Source organism: Camelus bactrianus, chromosome 23, assembly GCF_048773025.1.
Source record: "Camelus bactrianus isolate YW-2024 breed Bactrian camel chromosome 23, ASM4877302v1, whole genome shotgun sequence".
Lineage (NCBI taxonomy): Eukaryota > Metazoa > Chordata > Mammalia > Artiodactyla > Camelidae > Camelus > Camelus bactrianus.
The window spans coordinates 42,520,001-42,542,147 of record NC_133561.1 but is presented as its reverse complement, the minus strand read 5'-3'; the positions used below and the strand labels follow the sequence as shown (position 1 = coordinate 42,542,147).

Genomic DNA, 22,147 nt, shown 5'->3' with positions numbered 1-22,147 from the left:
TCCAGGAGACGTTCCTCAGAACGAGACCGTGACAGTTCCGAAGCCCGAATCGGTCACAGCAAATGTTCACGAGGAAGTCACGGTGAACCATCTGGGACACCAGTCTTTCCCAACCGGTCCACGTAGGGACACGATTTGGTCCTAGCCAGAAACAGACACTTTCTCCTCACAGCATCCTTTTATTTTCATTTAAATTAATTTATTTTATTTTATTTTATTTTATTTTATTTTATTTTATTTTATTTTATTCTGTTTCATTTTGTTTTGTTGTATTGTATTGTATTGTATTGTATTGTATTGTATTGTATTGTATTGTATTGTATTGTATGTTTACATATGTACGTATGTAAGTAAGTATGTATGTATTCCGGTCTGTCTGTCTGTCTGTAGGTCCATCCATCCTCCGAAGGTATACCAGTCATGTCGGCCAACACACTGACAGATCTCGAGTCTTTTCTGTCAGAAAGATATTAAAGCACGTCCCCTTCGACTCATGGAGCCAGGAACGAACGCTTCCGTATCTCATCTTCTTTGGAAACGATCTAAACATTCCAGGGACGTTGCCAGATGCTTCAGTTGCAAGGGACCAAAAACTACGTGGAGGAGGCACCAATTTTTCAGAGATGGACCGCCTCCCCCCCACACACACACACTACCCCCTCGGACTGCTTGGGGTGTGAACACTTCCTGAGACTTGAGACCGAGCCAACCATCGCTCCCAGACTCTTTTATTTTTTTTTTTTCCTGGCTGACACGTTTTATGACAGAGATAACCCACAGGAACTTAATGGATTCGGGGTAAACCTAGGGAGGCGAAAAGTTTCACCTCGAATGCTGCTCGTCACAATCAAGACATGGCTCTTTTCACGAGACCGATCCCTTGACATTTGCTTTTCTGGATGAAAGGATCTGTCCTAGATCATGTCAACCTGAAGGAAAACATTTGGGTTCCTTCCTGTTCGCATTCCCTGCCTGCATGTTCCCTTGAAAACCAGTTCCATAGAGCTCTTTCATGAATGAACTCTGGCAAGTGTATGTGGAGGAAGAAACATGCCAGGCCTACAAGCCGGGGACATACACAAGTGCCTACATGCATACATGCATACATGGGACCGGGCCCTTTCCAGATCCTTGGACGGCAGTACCATAGAAATGAGGATGGCTTCCACAAGACTCTCAGGCAAGCCAAGCTCTTTTGCGAAAGCGATAGCTTGTGCACAAAGGAGAAGGTGGCATGAGGGGAGAGGGAGGGGGAGTGCCAGCTCCCTGAGCAGCAGGGGCCATGCTTTTCTACCTAAAGGAAGGGCTTTGTCTCAGGATCACTGATCACTTCCATAAATCATCCGATATCTTGGATCGGCCGCAGGCGGCTCCAGGGTGAAGAGCCATCGCCCCAGGCTCTGTGGGGAATAGAGAAGACTTCCGTGAGGGGAAAGAAACGCATGAGAATTTTCTGCAAGAAAGCTCAGGAACAGATAATGTAAACACGGAGAGTTGAGCTTCCTGTCTCGTGACAACTAGGTCTACTGGGTCATGTCACAGAGAGCAAGCGAATCCTTTATTCCCCTGAGCCTTTTTCTTTTTCTTTCTCTATCTTTCTTTGTTCTTTGTTCCCTTTAGAGTGTGTGTGTGTGTGTGTGTGTGTGTGTGTGTGTGTGTGTGTGTGTGTGTGTGTGTGTGTCTCTGTCTGTGTGTGTGTGTGTGTGTCTGTGTGTGTGTCTGTGTGTGTCTCTGAAACTCAGGTACTGCCCTGTCTCATACAGACGAGACCAGCAGATCGACATGACCAGAGATTTTGTAGCTTTCATTTAAAAACTATAGGTCACTCACGAGTCGGGTAGGACGGGTGCTGTGTCCAGCGCAGCTCGGGACCGTGTCTGAGGACGGGCGACGCAAGAATTAAGAAACAAAGAGACCAAGTAAAGAGCGAAAATGGGACCAGGGGACTCAAGGTCTCGTGGATCTAGAGTGCCAAAAGCCTGGTCGACATCCTGTTTATTGGGAGTATACGGCTCAGGGAAAAAAAAAAAAAGAAATGCGATCAAAGAGGTGGGGCTTTAGATATTTCATGCCAGAAGCACGAAGTTCTGCTTGCTGGCTAACTGATTCATTTCAGGCCTATCCCTTCCAGGAACAATCACCCTCCTCGGGGGATGCAAAATTTCTAAGTGTATCCTGTGATTGCCTCTGGGACATCTCGAGATAGCAAATATTTCCCCGGGGTTAAACCACATGCTTTCCTGCCAGAACCAAGTTCTGTTAATGGATGATCTGGCTTCCCATGACCGTCCATTGTTTTACCCTAAGGAAATATCTGCCATCTGTTGCGCCCTCACGGTCAATCTCAGGATTGCCCCTCACACAATTTCTTGAGCATCATACATGTTATAGGTCATCGACTGTGTAAAACATGAAAACAAAGCAGGCGTGTGCATTTTTAAGCAAGTAAGTGTGAATGTAAGATTTTACGCTCATGGAAATGCTGGTGCAGCTTGGTTTCTAGTTGCTGGTTCTCCAGCAGCTTGTTTCCCAGCAGACGCGTAGGACACTAGAGAACCCACTCACTCAGAAAGAACCGATGGGACGGGTAAGGTTTTTCGGCTCGGAGGGTGAAAGCTTTTAAACTCTGTGTGGAAAAAAGACGTTTCAGGTGTATATTTCTCCTTAAGAAGGCTGCGAATTAGAGTTTCGATGAGGGAGACCACGCAGCAGTGTGTACGTTTAAAAAGGCCTCCGCGTGCCCCTCCCCACCCTTTTTTGTTTGTTTGTTTCTTCCATTCGGTTTCAGGTTCTACCTGATTCAGCCCCCTGGCCTCAGTCTCAGGCCACTGTGGGCTATGCAGACAGACGTTTCTGACGTTGTCGAGATGGACAAGATAAGGAGGGTTCCCCCCAGAGAACTGGGCCGCTGCTTCTATGAGATCAAAAAGCTGACCTACTCATCCAGTTCTATGTTTAGAAATTTGCTCCTTTCTGGGAAAGCGTAGAGCTCTGCGGTAGAGTGCGTGCTCAGCATGCACAAGGCCTTGGGCTCAGTCCCCAGTACCACCACTGAAAACGTATAATAAATCTAAATAATTAATTGAAACGTAGATAAAGACACCTAATGACCCGTCCCCCCTCCAAAAAGATAAAAAACTTCTTGTTAAAAAATTTTATTTTATTTTATTTTTTTATTTTTTTAGTTAAAAAGGCAGGAGGAGGACGAGGACGAGGACGAGGAGGACGAGGATGAGGAGGAGAAATTAGCTTCTTTCCAACAAGGAGATTTCCAGGTCAAATGGAGAGCCAAATATTTCTATGTTCTAAAACTTCAGCTTTCCACGTATCCTGGCGTCAAAACGTCGGCACGGGTAAAGATTGTTCATCATTCTGTGACTATGCACTTCCTGCATTTTGGAGTGTTCATCTGTCCTTTCTCTTAGGAATAGATGATCATCAGAAATAGCAGTTCTGTTGATTAAACCCCCTTTTAACATATCGTTGTTTCCTGGTCACTAAAGTTACCTAATAATCACTTCACAGTCTATGGAAGTCAAATCATTGTGCTGTACACCTGAAACTGATAGAGGGCTGTATGTCAAACCTATGTCAATAAAACTGAAAAAAGAAAAGAAGAAGAAGAAAAGAAAAGTCTGCTTGCTCGGGGCATCCGGTAAAGGCCCTCTTTCTGAGCGCACAAGTCAACCTCGGGCCGATTCACCCTGTCCCTGAAGAAGGGCAAAAATCCTCCACTCTATCTCCCGTTAGGTCCTGGACACTAGCCAGAGTTCCTCCTCCCTCAACCCCCACCCCGTTCCTGCGTCACACTGTGTGGGCTCAGGCACACAACCTATCGCTTTCCTTTAGCGTGTGGAATGAATATCGCCCGAAGGGAATTTCCTTTGTTGTCGTTTAAATAAACTGACGTGTTAATAAGTGCTCTGGAGGGACACATTCCCTTTGACCTGATCAGCCATAGTGACATCCCATGACCCAGGAGTGTACAATATCATGGATTGGAAAGGATCTTAGAATTCAGAAATCATGGTGACGTGGGTCTGATGACCTAGCTGGCTCCATACAAACCAAGAGATGAAGGTGCCCAACATTTTCACTCGATGCTGCCTAAGTTCTTGACAGTCACTTTAAAAAAGGAAAAGGAAAATTTGCATGGCACGCTTAGTTTTGAGAATGCTATCTGACTGCATGGTGGAACGCAAGGAAAAGCCGTGACGCTCGCCCACGGTATCGAGAGAAACGCAGAACCGTGTTTCTGGTAGCTTTCTTCACCGCTGCGCAAAGGCGGGAGCGACCGCTACCTCACGCAGAGGAGGAGAGGACGGGTTTCTCGGCCCCGTCACGCAATGCCAGGCAGAAGAAGCCTTCTCCGATGAGACAGAAGCGTGTCAAAGCGCATCCCTGCGTCGAAGGCTTCGGTTTCCCGGGGAAGGGGGTCGAGCCGAGGGACCCAGGCCCCCACGTCAGTCAGTCTTTCACTGGATTCACTGGCCTCGCTGTTACTCCTCAGCGATGGCCCCTCAGATTGCTCTCGTGTGTCTTTACCTTCTGGCTTTAGGAAGGACTTTAAACTTCGGCTGAGGGGCGGGACACCCAGAAGGGTTCTTTCAGTTCACCCCAGCTTAGGTATTGCCATATCCAGCATGTTGGTTTTCATCCCATCGTGGACCTACCTACCGGAGAGTTTCGCTGCTTAAAAGTCCCCTGTGCTCCACCTATTCATCAACAACCCCCCGCCACAACACACACACACCCACACCCACACCCACACCCACACCCACACCCACACACCCACACACACACACACCCACACAGACAACCTTCACCACCACCACCCCCGACCCCACTCATCTTTTCACCCTCTCTGGGGCTTTTGCCCTTTTGAGAATGAATGTCATCCAGAGCCGGTACCCTACAGGATGCCACCTTTTCAGATTGGCTTCTTTCAGGGAGTCAGGGGCACGCAGAAACGGCCCCGCCTGTCTCCCACAGGTCTCTCGGCTCCACGGGTCCCTGGTTTCCTTTTTAGAGCCAAATCACATGCTGTGGCACGGACCTAGCCCGGGCGACGTGTCCCTTCACCTCTTGAAGGACGCGTCTGTCCCGGTCGCCTCCACGGTTCCGGCAGTGATGAAGCAAGCCCCTCCACACCCCACCCCCACCCCCACCCCGCCCACCGTCCAGGTCCGTCCGCGTTCAGGTGTCCGCGTGGACGGAGCCCCGAGGGCTAGGCCTCAGGGTGAGAGTGGTATGGCGGGTGGCAGGTGGCGCACTGAAGGGTCCCAAATCCGGAGGATGCCGGCAAGGAAGGTCGCCAGGTCAAAACCTTCCTTCCCTCCCTCCGTCTCCTTAGGGTGGATGGCTGGGCCCGTGAATTCAGAGAGGACACGAGACACATGCTGTGAGCCGAGATTTCCAAGCCAGGAGACCTGGTGGAGGGTAAAGAAACGAGTTGATTGGGGGGGGCGGGGGCGATGGGGGGGGGCTCTTAGGACTGCAGCCCAGGAGACACAGATGCAAGAAAGAAGCACTGGAAGTGTGTGTCATCAGACTACCCCACGGGGCAAGTGGAGAAGGGGAAACGAAAGAAAACACACCACAAGAGCAAGGCGGGAACTTTGAAACGACCAGGCTGCGGCTAGCAGCTGCTGGCAGATTTGTTTTTGAAACCGGTTGGTGGTGCCCTTGAGCTTGATACAGTTCTGACCACTCATGCCCCCCCTCCCCCCATTGATGCCGGTGTCGGGACCCAGGGGAGGCCACCCCAAACATGTATGTGCCTCCGTGGCACACGGATGGGTTAGAAATGAGAGTGACCGAAGAAGCCGAGGGGCCAGCAGACGCAAGAGGGACCCTCAGACTCTTCTTTCTGTCTCCCTGAAAGCGGGAAATCGATCACTTCCGTGGAGGGTGCCCTCCCTGCATCTGGACTTAGGAAAACACCCTGATCACCCACTGAGAGCCTTCAGGCCCCGGAAGCCTAGAGAAACCAACCAACCTCGTGACTTCTTTCAGGGGCTTCCCCCCCTCCCCAAAACCCAAACTCCGTCTCGATTCTTCACGGACGGGTCACCCAAAACCAAAGGCTCTCAGCCCGGCCCATTTCGCACAAAGGGCTGATTTCTTGTCGTAAAACGGAGAAAAGCTGCCTGCTTCGGGGACACATGAGTGCTTGAATGAAAGACAGTAGGTTCCCTGTCGCTCCTGCTCAACGATCCGTCTGGGGTCCATTTTTGGATCAGTCCAGCCCAGAGAACTCAAGATGTGTAGAGGGAGGGGACAACGTCCCCCTCCCTGAAACAGGACTATGTCTGCAACAAAGTTCCTCCCACTGGCCGTCCAGCTCCATTTTGGATGACTGAATCCTGGTTCACCTCATTTGGGTGTTTTGTTTTTGTTTCTGTTTCTGTTTTTGTTTTTGTTTTTGATTAATAGACTTTATTTCCTAGAGCAGTTTCAGGCTCACAGCAGAATTGAGCAGAAAATACAGAGAGTTCTCACATAGCCCTCCCCACCCACACATATATCCTCCACTCCCCTCAACATCTCTCATCAGTGTGGCCTATTTGGTAAAACTGATGATCCGACATGGACACGTTATTATCCATCAAAGTCCATAGTTTACAGGACGGTTCACTCTTGAGGTTGTACGTTCTATGGGTTTTGACAAATGTACAATGACATGCAGCCACCACTATGGTATCCTACAGAATAATTTCATCGCCTTAAAAATCCCTCACGCTGCATCTGTTCATTCCTCCTTCCCTCCCTCTCCCCAAACCCCTGGATACCATGATCTTTTGATTGTTTCTAGAGCTTTGCCTTTTCCAGGATGTCATTTGGTTGGAATTGTACAGTTGGTAACAATTTTCAGACCGGTTTCTTTGATTTAGTAAGATGTCTTTTAAGTTTCTTCCATGTCTTTCACGGCTTGATAGCTAATTTCCTTGTCTTTCGTTCTTTTTTATTTATTTATTTTTTTAAAATGTTTTTACTGCACATATATTTTTAATTTACATATATGTACTGTTCATTGTTTCCAGGAAGGTTTAGAGCTTTAGCTTTTTAAACTTACATACTTATCAAAGGAATAAAGCCAACCACAAAAGAAGAATGAATTCAAAAAGATACACACACCCTGCTATTAGCAGCAACATCATTTATGATTGCCAAGATACGGAAGCATCCTAAGTGCACATCAATATTTGAATAGATAAAGAAGAGGGGACACACACACACACACACACACACACACACACACACACACATACACACACGTAATGGAATACAATTCACCCATGAGAAAGAAGGATATTTTGCCATTTGTGGCCCTTCCTTTCCTTTTTTTTTTTCCCCCCTCCACTTTAAAAACCAGAATTTTATAACTGGGATAAACACTTCCATTGAGTCAAAAACAGTAAAATGCCTAGAAATAAACTTAATCGAGGAGGTTATCTATACTCCAGAATCTGAAATGACACAAAGAAATGGAAAGATGCCTTGTGCTCTTGCATTGGAAGAATCAATACTATCAACATGGCCACACTATCCAAAGCAAACCGCAGGTTCCATGCAACCCCTGTCAAAATACTCACGACATTCCTCACAGAACTAGAACAAACAATTTCAAAATTTTTAAGGAACAACGGAAGACCCTAAACAGGCAAAGCAATCTTTCGAAGGTCTCCTCTCCCTCCCTCCCTCCCTCCCTCTCTCTCTCTCTCTCTTTCTCTCTCTCTCTCTCTCTCTCTCTCTCCCTCCCCCCCCTCTCTCCCCCTCTCTCTCTCCCTCTCTCCCCCCCTCCCTTTCTCTCATCTTTTTGTTCTCTTTTCTTAGGATTTGATGACTTGAGACCATCCTTTATCATTCCTTGTAAAGCCGGCTTGATGGTGCTGAAATCTTGTAGCTTTTGTTTATCTGTGAAGCTTTTGATTTCTCCCTCAAATCTGAACGAGAGCCTTGCTGAATAGAGTATTCTTACCTGTCAGTTTTTCCCTTTCATCACTTTAAGTATGTTGTGCCACCCACTTCTGGCCTGTAGAGTTTCTGCTGAAAAATCAGCTGATAACCTTACGGGAGTTCCCTTGTATGTTATTTGTTGCTTTTCTCTCGTTCATTTTAATATTTTCTCCTTATCCTTAATTTTGGTCAATTTGATGACGATGTGCCTCGGTGTGTTCCCGTATGGTACTCTCTGCACTTCCACCTCATTTGGTTATTTAAAGGATCTTCAGTCTGTTCAATTCATAGGAGAGAACTTCCACGTGTATTTCTTCTCAGTTTTATGAAACAAAGAAGGACCCAGGAAACTGGCAAAACATAAATGCTTTTCTATTGGGTTGAGCAAAGACAGGCCCTGGCCGGGGACGGGGGGGGGTGCTGGAGGGTCGGGGGGGCGGTGTAGAGAAGGATATAGATCATTGTTAGAGTGCCTGCTTAGCATGCATGATGCCCTGGGTTCAATCCCCAGAACCACCATTAAAATAAATAAATAACCTAATCAAACCCATCCCCCTCCTCCCCCCCCCAAAAAAAAGAAGGAGAAAAGAGTGAGAGACAGAGACAGAGACAGACCATCGGGAAAAGTAGCTGCACTAATACTTCCAAGAAACAGGACAACATAAAGATAATGGAAGAAATGCTGGATAGTGAACAGCCACGGGTGGTTGGCACAGACCCATAGCTTCTGGACTCGCTAAAAAAAAAAAAAAAAAAAAAAAAAAAAAAAAAAAGAATATGAGAATCATATGGATCAGGAGATTGGGTCTGAATTTTGTGCCGTTTGACTTGTGCCAGTTACAAAGGTCATGCACAAGGAAGATGACTGGCTACTTTATTGTCTGAAATGAGACACTTGAAAGTGAAAGGAGGTGCTATACAATCGTGCCTGGACTGGGATTTTTCTAAGGGAGCCCAAATCCTTTACAATATATATCATGTTTTCAAAAATGAATATCATTCCTGGACAACATTTAAGCAATTATTTTCTGTGTTATCAGTAAACATTTTTAAAAAATCAGTAAGAAAGGAAGAGGGAGAGAGAAAGAGAGAGAACAGGAGTAACTATACGCGCGCGTGCGTGCATGCATGTGTGTGTGTGTGTGTGTGTGCGCGCGTGTGCGCGCACGTGTGTTGAGGTGGGGGCCTAAAAGAGGGTGAGGATTCTTTTCATCGAGGTCTGTTTGTACAGAATTCTCTCCTTCTCCGCTTTACACTGTGAAGGAAAAGCCCAGCTGGGCTAACAAGCTAAGTCGCAAATCTAAGTGTAACAAGTGTCGGATTACTGATCTGAGTTCTGCTGGGCTAACTCGTAAATCTAAATTAATAAGTGCCGGTTTGCTGATTCCCTGTTCATATTTTGCTAGCCAGCTGGATTTTCAAAGAGACATATCTGGCCTTGAAATGTTGGTTTGCTGCCTCACTGCCTCTACTTTCGTGATAATGATGTTGCTAAAGCTATTGCGTGCCTATTGGCCGAATACCCCAAGCTGGTACTTAACCCTATAAAACCTCACGTGCACGTCTTGGAGGTGCTCAAGGCTTAGGAGCAGAAGCCCCTCTGAGCCCGCCGGCGTAATAAATCTGAGTACTCCAACCCTCCGAGTGGTGCTTGTTTCTTGGCCGGCCTGTCATTTCCATAACAGCACCGTTGACAATAAGAACGTCACTCTCGTTCCGGCATAAAGAAGACATCTGGGGAGGGTGGGGTGGGGGGTGGGGTGTAGATCTATGTTATGTCCTGATTCCAGGAAGGAAAGGGGCAAGGGTCGGCGTGCCCTTCTTTCTGGGGTATCTGTCTGTTCGCTTTTGGTGTTCGGCTGGTTTGGTTATTTCAGCTTTCTGTTTGGTTCCTTTCACAGATCCAGTGGCTCAAAACAGCATTCTGATTTTCTTTTCTCCTGGGGTTTGGTTTTTGATAGGTAGAGGGACAGGGCCCACGCAGGGGTGGGGGTGGGGGGTCACTGTGCCGGAGAAAGGGAGGCGGCTGTGGTGAAATCATCGAGCAGAGGGGATTTCTACGAGAGGGACTCTCCGAAGTGAATGGGGTCCAAGGAGATCAGCAGGGTTTCTGTGTGCTCGTTTGGTTTTGTTCGTGCGTGTGTTTGTTTTTTCTGGACGAGGCCAAAGAACTCTTCAGGTGGAGGTGTGTGTCCAAAGGGTCTGACAGATGGGAGGATGCGGGGCGAGTCAGTCCATGTGCCCAGAAAGAGAGAGAATCTGTCATAGCTGAGACTCAGGCCTTTTTCAGACCTAGGCCCAGAGAGCAGTTCGGCTCCGAGCATTCACGGAGAAGTTCGCCGCCACCTCAGTCCTGTCCCCCACCCCCGCCCTCCCCCACGCCTCAGCCCCCAGTGAAGGAGGAATCATGAAGTGGCCACACTTAGGCTAAGCCAATTTTTGGCTTTATGCTTACTGCTTGCTTTTAGAACGATCAGCAAACTCGACTGACCAGACACCGCTCCCAGCTCCAGGCCCACTGTTAAAAACAGCTAAAGTTGTCGATTCTAACTGTTTGATTTGACCTTCCTCTGATCGTTCAACTTGACAATCATGTTTGGCGTCTGAGTCTTTCCCCAGGAAGGGAGTCACGGGAGGATAAGCTCAGGAGAACGACCAGCCCCCTCCCACCCCCCACCCCCCACCCCGAGTTCCTCCGTGGCGCTGGTGCCGCCGGGTGAGTCTGACCAGATAAAGAAGGTCACGGGCTGATGACCTACTAGACCACCAGGAGGTCCCATGTTATCAGACACTCATCCAGATTTAGGAGGAAGTTTCATCAGAGACCCTTGTTGATCATGAGCACCTTTTGTGCTCCCGCCTGTTGTGATTCCCTTTCATGCTCCAACCTGTTCGTCCACAGAAGCATGAAACCCCAACCCCAAGACGGGTTCACAGTTTGGAGGGCACTAGCCTGCTGTGAGTCCCCTTTGCCCAGCAAAGCAATCAAGCTGCCTCTTTTCTTCTAAACTCTAAGACCCTGTCTCTGGGTTATTTGGCTCGTCAGGGACGGGGTGGGGGAGGGCGATCTTTCGGCAACACCCGCAGAAGTTTCCCTGAGTGGCAGGAACCAGCGTGGCCCTCAGGCCTCAGCCCCGCAGGCAGGCAGGCAGGCAGGCAGGCAGGCAGGCAGACAGGCAGGCAGGCAGAGTTGGAGCGACCGTTGGTCCCGCCCCCGCCCGCGCACCACCCCCCCCCGCCCCCGCCGCTGCTTCCGCCGCCGCCGCCGCCACCGCCGCCGCCGCCGCCTCCCAGGCCTTCTCCACCGATCGGTCCCAAATCGACTGACTGTCTCCTGGAAGCGGGGGCGGGGACGTCAGGAGGATCCATTCGGCAGGGCCTCGTTCAATCGCTTCATTCAAATGCAGAAAGCTCTGTGCTCAGGTCAGAGCCTTTGACTTGGCCTCCGGCTCCTCTCTGTTGAACGGCTTTTGTTCTTTGGTTTCAATTTCCCCACCCTTAGGCCACCCCGTCCCAACTGCACGGAGGGAGGCGGGAGGGAGGGGGAGAATCTCGCCTGGTCTCAGGCCAAAGGAGTCCCCTCCTTTTCCTAATCTGGGTAAACCCCACTACACCGTTTGAGAATCATGGAAGGGCATGGAAGCAGACCTCTGACTTGATAGATTCCTCTGGGATGGGAGACTTTAAAAAAACAAAATTCTTTTTCCCCTGCTTCCAGGGAGGCAGAAAGGAGGGCCAGAGTGTTCCTCTTGCCTCGGGCAGTTCTTTGTTTGTTTCTTTCTTTCTTTTGTTAAATCATTTTTTTTTCCTTTTTTTCTTCCAGTTTTATTGAGACAGAGTTGACATACAGCAGTGTATACTTTGGGGGGGGCGGGCGGGGAGAGGAATTCGATTTTATGTATTTATTTTTGACCGGAGGTACTGGGGATTAAACCCAGGACCTTGTGCTTGCTTGCTAAGCACACAGTCTACCACTGACCTATACCCTCCCCCTTGGCCAGTTGTGAAGTCCCTTTCATTCAGCATAGTCCATCGGGCACATTTTGGGGCAGCCTACTCTGGACCCCAACATTTCCCTATTCTGTAACTTCCCTGGAAGTTTTACACATTAAAAGCTGGGCTGTTGACTGTGCATGTGCGTCCATGCGTGCGTGCGTGCGTGCGTGCGTGTGGTGTGGGGGCAGGAGGGAGGGAATAGTTTCCTAGAGGGCCTGCGTTTCATGGACCCAGTTTCTTAGTTCTGAGAACAGGTCTGTTCAAGGAAACAGTTGTAGTATCTCGTCTCAGGAGGCGGTGGTGTCGATGGGCTTCTGAAGCTAGGCCTAGGGAGCAAGCAGTCAGGTATCGCCTAAGAGGCACTTGTGTGGAAAACCAAAGTACAGCACAAAGGTTAATCATTGGAGCAGATGAGAAACCAGATTCAGGGCCGGGAGTAGGGGGTCAGTCTGGTAGGAGATTTCCACACATCGGGGTCATCGAAACGGCTCGAGCAGTTTGAAATGCCTCTGATGATGTCCTGGGGTGTTCGGCTCAACTCTCTGAGCGGCTCCTCCAAAAACAGGCCCTAGGATGGTTTCCACAGGAGCTGTTGTGGCCATTTCTCTGACGTTTACCTCCCGTTGTCCAGCTTCAGTCTGCAGGGCTTCAGGAGACGGAGCATTTTAGTACTCAATGATGCCAAGACAAAAGGGTGAGAGAAAATGGGAAACGTTCGTGGAGATGGTCCTAGGCAGATAGTGGAGGCAACTAGAAGACCTTCAGTCTCTGGGCCGGCTTTCAGGTTGAGACAAAAACCCTAAGGCAAGCGCTTGCTGCCACAGCACATCGACTAACACGGGAACCATCCAGAGAAGATCAGCACGGCCCCTGAACGTGGACGACACACGCACATACGTGAAGCGTTCCGTAGCTTTAGTGATGTCAGTCACCCAGAGGAAGACAGATATCCTATGCCATCACTTCTAGGTGGGATCTGAAAGTAAGTCAAGACACCCATCCATACATAAATAACTCCATTTTAAAAAGACTCCAAGGAACCTATTTACAAACCAGAAACAGACTGGACTCGCAGACATGGAAAAGAAACCGATGGTTAACACAGGGGACAGGGTAGGGTGGAGGAACGGGGGAGGGCAGAGGGATAAATCAGGAGTTTGGGATTAGCAGATATAAACCACCCTATACAAACTAGGTACACAAGTAGGTCCTACTGTCTAGCACAGGGAACTATGTTCAATAGCTTGTAATAACCTATCCTGAAAAAGTATACGTGTGTGTGTGTGTGTGTGTGTGTGTGTGTGTGTGTGTGTGTGTGTGAATAAGTGAATCACTATGCCGTACGTCATAAATGAACACAACATTGTAAGTCAACTATACTTCCATTGACAGAGAGTTCCTACAATAAACAGGCAGGGCAGGCAGGGCAGGCAGGCAGGCAGGCAGACAGACACAGACACAGACACAGACACACAGACACACAGACACACAGACACACCACACACACACACAACACACACACACACACACACAACACACACACACCCCACAGACACAGGGGAACCCTAAGGAAAACGAGTAGCACTAGTATCTCTTATCCATGCATGTCTATCCCAGTTTAATGGATACCTAAGTTTTTGCCTCCAAGTCAATGATGCTAATAACTCTGCTGCCAAGAATAGAAAATCCTCACGGAGGATTTCTGAATCCCAGAAGGGTCAGGAGGAGAAAAAGAGAAAGGATTCCATTCTGCTGACAGAGGTATGATAGTTACCATGTGGGTGTCCGCCTCTAAAAGGGAAGGAAGGGGAAAAAACAAAAGTTTATTTTCCCTTGTATCTGAAAAGAAAAAATTTAAAACTCAATCCTCTTGGAGACAAGAAGTCGTACACACCTCATGTCACTGATTCTCCTCCTCCACCTCCTCCTCCTCCTTCCTCTACTTCTTCTTCTAGTCTATATCTCCCATGGATTCTGACGACCTTGCCTGATGATGGCGGGTGATGGGGGCAGAGATCGATCCTTCTGAGAAGTAAGTTGGCAAGCGCTTTAGTGAAGCCTCGTAGGATTTACCCAGCGAAGCGGGTGCCTTCGTCCCTGGAGGCTGCGGAAAGTATGTCCCCAGTCACATACGCATGTGTTTGTCTTTTGTTGTCGTTGTTGTTTGTTGTTGGTGGTGTGTGGTGGTGGTGGTGGTGGTGGTGGTGGTGGTGTGTGTGTTTGTTTGTTTGTTTTATTGTTTGTTTGTTTGTTTGTTTTGTTTGTAGCAGTGTCCTGGGCCATGCTGATGGCATCAGGCTTGCAGCGGGGGAAGGAAGGCTTCAACCCCTTTGGAAGTCATACCTACCATCCCAAGAACGTCTGGATGACCCCTACTATGTGGCAGTTGAATGGGGGCCAGTTACTGGGGTTCAGCGTGTCCAGAGAGAGGAGGTCTGAGGCCTCTGGGGACAAAAAGTTTGTACGTATGTATGTATGTATGGCCAGTTGACTGTTTTTGCGGTCCTATAGGAATCTTCTGCCCCTGTCTATTGAACAATGGGAGTCATCTTCCAAGTGCCCTGACACCAGACACCACGGTGGGTGAAGGAATGCGGGTGGGTGGGGGTGGGTGGGGGAGGTCATCCAGGAAGCTGGAGAAACCGAGCACGTCCGTGGGTCGGTGGGTCGGCCTGTCGGATGGTCGCCATGCTGGGTTTCCCCTAACCCAGGCCATTTGCCGAATGGACAGAACAGACTGGGGCCACGTGTGCCACCCACCCTCTTTCCGGAGGCTGTGGTCCACTGTGTTTACATGAAAGTCAGTGAAGGAGGCATCTCCTCGGGACTCGGTTCCGTCCCTTTCACGAGAGCCTCCACTTTGGATGACAGCCAGCCAGCCAGCCAGCCCCTCGATGCCAGGGCAGTAGACGACTGCCAGGAATATCCCATCCTTTCTGGAACCCTGAGTGTACCCACCTGTACAGACACAAGGCTGAAGAATACATGACGTTCCTTCCTAGTTGACAGCACTCCCCATGTCACTGAAACAGTGTCCAGTACGCTGACGTCATCTCCTCCCTCTCCCACACCCCCGCACGCGCACAAACACGCGCGCGCGCCGCACACACACACACACACACACACACACACACACTCTGTCTGTCTGTCTGTCTGTCTGTCTGTCTGTCTGTCTGTCTTCTAAGGATGGAGAAGAGTTTGCTGAGCTATTTCGGGTGCCCTCTCATCCTAGTTCCTATCTCCAAGTTGGTTCAAAGTCCAAAAGGCGGTCAAGCACTTAATCAGATAGGTCCCTCGTAAAGAATGCCTCCCACATCACGACGACAGGCTTCTTAGGCCAGCCGAGAAGCTCCTTCAGTTCTGCGCCCATCTTGGCTCTAAGTTGATATCAGTCTGTTACGGAAATGACAGGCCAGCCTAGAAACAAGCACCACTCGAGGGTTGGAGTACTCAGATTTATTACGCCGGCGGGCTCAGAGGGGCTTCTGCTCCGAAGCTCTGAGCACCTCCAAGACGTGCACATGAGGTTTCATAGGGTTAATTACAAATATGGGTCTATTCGCCAATAAGGCTCAAACAACAAAAAGCAAAGGATCAGTACACTGGGAGCTTATCAATTTGGAACAGATCACGTTACTGACACTTGTTGAGCTTGGATTTATGAGTTAGCTTGTTAGCCCAGTAAACTGACACTAAACTTCAGATTTACGAGTTAGCCCAGCAGAACTTAGATCAGTAAACGGACACTTATCACACTTAGATTTGTGACTTTAGCTTGTTAGCCCAGCTGGGCTTTTCCTTTTACAAGTCCTCCAGGATCCAAGAAAGCCACGTTGTGAAACAAGTGGTGATTCTGATGGGACAGGAGATCAGTCATTTGGGGGCGAAGGGTGGGGTAGGGAGACATACCAGCCTGTCTGTCTGTTTTCACCCAGTGTGGGAGCCGTCCCAAAGAGATAACTCGAGAAGAGAGAAACAGGGAGTTGACAAAGAACACGTGCAGTGGCGTCCTCTCCCCCCCCCACCCCAGGAGAAGGCCAAGGCCAGAAGTCCCTCCGGATGGCGGGTTCCGGACTCCAGCTTCCAGGGGAAGCGATGTGTTTTTTTCCTCCCCATTTCAGGCCCGGAAGAAGAGGGAGAGGCAGAGTGTCCTTCTCGGGCATCCGCTGTTTCTGAAGCACGCTTGTTGCCAAAAGATCGGCCCCCGTCCCCGACGAGCCCAAGAATCCAGAGACAAGGTCTTGGAGCTTAGAAGCAAAGAGGCCATTTTATCGCTCTGCCGGGCAAAGGGATTCACAGCAGGCTAGCGTCTTCAAAACTGTGTACCCACCTTGGGGATGGAGTGGGTGGGGTGGTTCTAGAGCCATAGCTCAAACAATCGGGCATCGATCACCATCCACAGAATCGTTTTCTCATCAGAAGACTCAGAATGGTGTCACGATGCCTCCAGGTGACCCATTCTATAGAGGCTGGTGGTTAGATCTCGTTATCTCATAAGCACTCAAGGTGTGGCCTTCTTGGTCACTCAGGCTATTTTGTCAGGTCATTAGTCCCGTGACCGACCTTCTCCCTCGGAGAAAGACTCAGAGACCCAGCATGATGATGACTTTCAATGAGTGAAATACAGTAGAAACAGTAAGATCGATAGCTTCCAGTTTCAACAACAGGCCTGGAACCGTGAGCAGCAACCAGTCAGTCAGGACAGTTGACCGTTTTCAGGGCGAGCATAAGAAACGCGAATGACACCCCCCCCCCAGCAAATGATGAGTGAATGAATGAATGAATGAATGAATGACCTAATGATCCTCCCCTCCCCCCCCCCGCCAAAAAAAGAAGCTAATAATCCGTTAGCCTAATTCCGGGCCATTTTATTCATCCTCCTTCACCCTGAAGCCCCAGTCACCCACGTGCCACAGTGGTCTGTTTTCTGGTTTCCTCCACCACCCCACCCCCCACCAACCACCACCCGCCAACATCCCCCCATGCCCAACCACCGCCCCAAGTGTGGGACTGGACGGGGGTGCAGGGGGCTGAGGGGGCGGCAATGGCGGCTTGAGGTGAGGGTGGGGAGTGGTTCCGCCCAGATCGTATAGGAAGCTCAAACACAGCTGCAGTACGAGACAAGATGGTAGATTTCTGTGAGTCCTCCCTCCTCTTAAAATCCGTCCTAAGGAGGAGACAGACAGAAAGAGAAACATCACCCTCACTCCCAACGCCTCCTGCGCCCTCGATGCGCCCCAAAACAACAACAAGAAAAACAAAAACAAACACGACCACAAATAAGTCGCTATCCCTGGGGAAGAAGGATTCGATGGCATGGGATATCATTCTAAAATTCATTCCCTCTTCATCACATTTCATGGAAACCGATTGCAATCTATGAGGCCCTGTGAAGGTAGGGGTTGGGGGGGTAGGGGAGAGGGAGGGAAGTGAAGGGGGGGAGAGAGAGAGGGAGGGGGGAGAGAGAGAGAGAGAGAGAGAGAGAGAAGAGCAGAGGAGAGGAGGGATAAAAGGGGAGAGGACAGGAAAGGAGAGGAGGGAAAAGAGGGGAGGGGAGGGAAAATGAGAAGAGGCGAGGGGAGAGGAGAAGAGGGAGAGGAGAGGAGTGGAGTGGAGGGAGAAGAGAGGAGTGGAGGGGTGAGGGGGAAGGGGGAGAACAGGGAAGAGGAGAGGAGGGGAGAGGAGAGGAAAGAGAGGACAAGGGGAGACAGACAGACACGCATGCGCGCTGCGCGCACACACACACACAGAAGAAATAGCGAAATGAGAGAGAGGCAGAGAGAGAGAGAGAGAGAGAGAGAGAGAGAGAGAGACAGACAGACAGGACAGACAGACAGACAGACAGACAGACAGACACGGATCTAGGTCAGGGATACTACACATGGGTATTCTTCTGAGTGATTTTATGTGTTTTCTCAATCGCCACCTCTATGGAGATAAAAATCGCTCCCATAAGATGTAGGGAGTCTTCTGCCACCGCCCACGGCCCCGCCCACCAGCACCGCTTGTGTTTGTCAGGGATTCCAAGCCAAAGCACGTGGAAGGAGCGGGAGAGCTTCCTGGCAGCCCAAGGAGGAGGAAGGTCCGGCAGCATGAGAGAGGTGGTTGGCACGGGGAAGCTGGAGGCCGGCTGACGAGAAGATGGGTGAGGGGGCAGGGAGGAGGGTTTCCCAAGTTGGAGAGCCAAGACGAGGGAGGGGAGCTGTCGGTGGCTGCGTTCTGACCCCGACCCCAACCCTGACTGGAGCGGATCCCTGAAAGGAGGGCGGTTCGGGCTCTCTGGCCGAGAACGCCCCTCTCTTCCTCTTTGTGCAGAAACACCTTCCGCAGACCGAGAAAGTCCATCCCGAGACCCTCGGTCGAAGAGTCCTTTCCAGACCCATCACGATCCTCCTGGGCCAAGGGGTCCAGGGGATGGGGCGGGGCCTCCATTCGATCCGTCTTCGCGTCCGTCCGTCCATCCACAAGATCTTGAACATCCATGTAGGATTCTGGATGGTAGCAGTTTTCCAGGATCCTCGAAATCCTTGTAAGTCCTCTCCTGGCAGATTCGACCCCTAGGTCGTACCGCGCAGCACAGGGCACTAGATTCAGTCCCCTCGGGACGAGGGTTCCTGAAAAAGACCAGGAAAAAGAAGAACAGAATCACTATGGTGTGCAACCAGCCAGAAACCAGCACCACCTTGTCACTCGAACAGACTTGCAAAAGGCGGGGTAGGGAGAGAAAGTCATAGGATGGCTACCATCCCTCCCACCCCCACCCCACACGCCAAGCCCCAGACCATCGTCATCCCTGCTCCCCCTCCCCTCCCCTTTCCTCTCCCTTCCCCCTCCCCCTCCCCCTCCCCTCCATCGACGCCCGCCTCCCGCTTGTACCCTCACTCCTCTGAACCCAGCACCACCCACCCCAGCCTGGACGGGCTCGGCTCAGATCGGCTCGGCCCGGCTCGGCTCGGCTCGGCCCCCGGCCCGCCGGCCCGGCCCGGCCCGTCCGTCCGGCTCGACTTCTTCGCAGGGTCTAAAATAGCGCCCGGCCGACAGGCAGGTGGCACATGGCACATGGCACATGGCAGGGGAGCGAGCGGGACGGTTTGGGATCTCTGGGTGGCAGGGACACGCGGCCGACAACCAGGAGCACGGACGGCCTGGCGTGCGTTTCTCCGCTCGGGGGGGGCCTCGACCAGAGACCGTGGTACGGGGAACGGGGACACACACACACCACACACACACACCACACACACACACACACACACCACACAGACACAGACACACAGACACACAGACACACAGACACACACACACACACACACACACTCACAGACACACACACAACACCCCTTCACCCCCACCCCCAAACCTCTGACAGCTTTCGTTTGTTTTTCGGCCGACCGTCCCTCGATGAGGTACGAGTGCCTTGGCTGGGGCTGGGGGGGGGTGGAGTTCCTCCCTCCACAACGACCCCACACGGGCTCTGTTCTGGTCACCCGAGTCCTCTTCCAAGTCAGACCACAGGCCTCCATCACCCGGCGCGAGCACTCGGGAAACAGTCACCATCCTCATCGCTCCGCTCCACCTCTACACGTGAAGAACTGTTCCCAGCCCACGCCACTCCACCCCACCCCACGCCCCGATGCCACCCACCGCAGTGGAGAGAAACGAGACGAATCCACAGACGTGCATCAATCCGATGAAGAAAACGACGGCCCTATTCCAAGGAAGCATGGATATCTAGGTAGGAGATTCATCGAGTACTATGGAGGCGGTGGAAAGGGGGGGGTGTGCGGTGGGGAGGGTCTAGAGATCAGGCAGTACAGCCCATGCTTAGCATGCAAAAAATAAAGGTCCAGGGTTCAATCCCCAGCACCTACTCTTCAAAAATAACCCGAGAAGAAGCAAGAAGGACGCTCGTAGCTCACCCTCTCCCACAAATACACAAAACTCACATCGACGGACCCACTCGCCAATCAGACCACCTGCGGAACTCCGACAGAACACCGCCCTCTTCGAAAGACAAAGACGCCCAAAATCTGTAGGAGAAAAGGAGAAAAGAAAGAGTCAAAAGCAAAACAGTGCGGAGGGACCGGCAGAGGAGGAATAGGGCTCGTTCGCCAGACCTCCCCGTCTCCAACGGAGAGGCCGACGGGACGGTGGGGGAGCCTCCGAGTCTCAGATCTGCCCGAGCGCCCCTTGACCAGACCGACCCAAGTGAAACGGGCACGGAGGGTCCCCGCGACACCCAGCCCGAGTCGCAGGCCGGCAGCCGGGGGCCGGGACAGGCCGCGAGCCGGGCAGAGGACCGTGGCGGCGGGCACCACGCGCCGTGGCCGGGAGGGGATACAGAGCAGAACAACCCGCCCCCCCAACCCGTCCATTACGGGGAAAGAAAGGCAAAAGCAACACGGCGGCGGTGTGCCCTGGGGAGAGGGGCGCCGTAGCCTCCATCTCCTCAGACCTGCGGCGCCATCACCGGCCCTTCTCGCGAGAAGAGAGGCGGGGCGCAGCCACAGCCGCCATAGCCCCTGGCGCGCGGCGCGCAGCGCGCGGGCGGGGGCGGGAGCGGGGGCGGGGCCGAGACTCGAATCCGCACCCGGGGGCTCTGCAACCTCCTAGGCAGGACTGAGACTCGTTTTCAGCCTGAGGCAGATATTATATATCTGCCCCGGTACCTCAGAGAACTCGCGCCACCAAGACTAAGAAGGAGCCGAGTTTTGGAATGCAGCAGGGGCGGGGCGGTTCCACGGTCTTCCCCGAGCCCACCTACGGAGAGGAGCGCCGACCCGAGGCGGAGCACACAGCCGCACAGAGGCAGCGGAGCGACCGGCGCCGGGAGAGGGCAGGCGGCCAGCCACCCTCCCTCCTTCCCGGCAGGAACGCAGCATCCGACCGCGGTGCCAGGAGGGGGCGCGATCTACTTGCCCACAGGCACCGAGGGCAGCACAGACGAGGGCGCCGACAGAGGGCCCGCGGAAACAGCAAGCTGAGTTCACGAAACAGGGCGACGACAGAAAGACTTCTCGGTGAAACCGTTAAGAGCGCACCGTCTCCAGGAGAACACATCCTTTTTTTTTTTTTTTTCCTCTTTTTTTTTTTTTCTTTTCCTTTTTCTTTTTAATCTCTTTTTATATCGGTTTTACCTTCTGTTACCTTTTTAACCTTTACTTTTGAACAGTCGTATACGTTTACGGTTTTAATCCCTTTTAAATGTTTCATTTCAAGTCTTTTCATTATTATTATTTTAAACATCCACCCCCTTCCCTTTTTCATTCTCGTGGTTTTGATCTCCTGTTACTGGTTTATTCACAGGTTTCAAATATTGTTTCTCGATTTTTTTCCTCCTTTTTATTAGGTTATTAAAAGACGTCTCAACTCGATCGCTATTCTGCTTCCACTTACTCTTCTATTCATGATTACACACTGTCTTCAAACCTTTTCTTTCTCCCGTCTTTTAAAATCCTCTGTTTTTATCTTTTGTTAAAATCTGTTCTATTTCCGATTACCTTTTAAAAAATTTACTTTTGAAACAATTGTATATTATTTTCTGATCTTTTCTATTTGTTTTTAAAGGCTTTTAGAAGGACGTCTCAGCTCAATTGCTATTCTGCTTCAACTTGCTCTTCTATTATTGATCGTACACTGTTTCAAACCTTTTTTTCTCCATTCTTTTATACATCCTGCCCCCACCCCCTCTCTCCCTCTCCCCCTCTGTCTCTGTCTCTGTCTCTCTCTCTCTCCCCCTATCCCCCTCTCTCTTTTAAAGTTTTATGCCTGCCTAGGCTTTCGATAAATACATAAACTCCTTAAGGACACCAATAGATAACTGATACTCCTTAAGCCACAGTGCCAGAGAGATAGGAGCATTATGAAGAAGCAGAGGAACCACTCCCAATTAAAAGAGCCAGAGAAATTCCTGAAAGCACGATCCATGAAATAGACGTGGATGGCCTGCTCGATCAAGATTTCCAAAAAGGAGTGATCCAAGTCCTGAAGGAACTCCAAGAGATAGTGTTGAGAGATATACTATACGTCAAAAACGAAATCGAAGCTATAAAGAAGAGTCAAGGAGAACTGGTCCACTCATTGGCTGAAATGAGAAATGGTCTAAAGGCTGTCCAAAGCAGGCTAGATCACGCAGAGGGAACGAATAAGTGCCTAGAAGGCAGGACAACAGAAAGAACCCAATCAAACAGCTGAG

The 22,147-nt window shown here is 50.7% G+C and overlaps 2 long non-coding RNA genes and 1 other non-coding gene across 3 annotated transcripts; all 3 read left to right on the top strand.

The window, feature by feature from the left end:
* Positions 1 to 754: 754 nt before the first annotated feature.
* LOC141574883 (uncharacterized) lies at positions 755 to 3,480 on the top strand. Its single transcript, XR_012502011.1, has 2 exons — positions 755 to 1,180; positions 3,186 to 3,480. It is a non-coding gene; the product is annotated as an uncharacterized LOC141574883 (long non-coding RNA).
* A 7,739-nt stretch (positions 3,481 to 11,219) lies between these two features.
* LOC141574882 (uncharacterized) lies at positions 11,220 to 14,074 on the top strand. Its single transcript, XR_012502010.1, has 3 exons — positions 11,220 to 11,382; positions 12,587 to 12,937; positions 13,911 to 14,074. It is a non-coding gene; the product is annotated as an uncharacterized LOC141574882 (long non-coding RNA).
* LOC141574889 (U6 spliceosomal RNA) lies at positions 12,764 to 12,872 on the top strand. The gene has a single exon (XR_012502016.1). It is a non-coding gene; the product is annotated as a U6 spliceosomal RNA (small nuclear RNA).
* Positions 14,075 to 22,147: the final 8,073 nt, after the last annotated feature.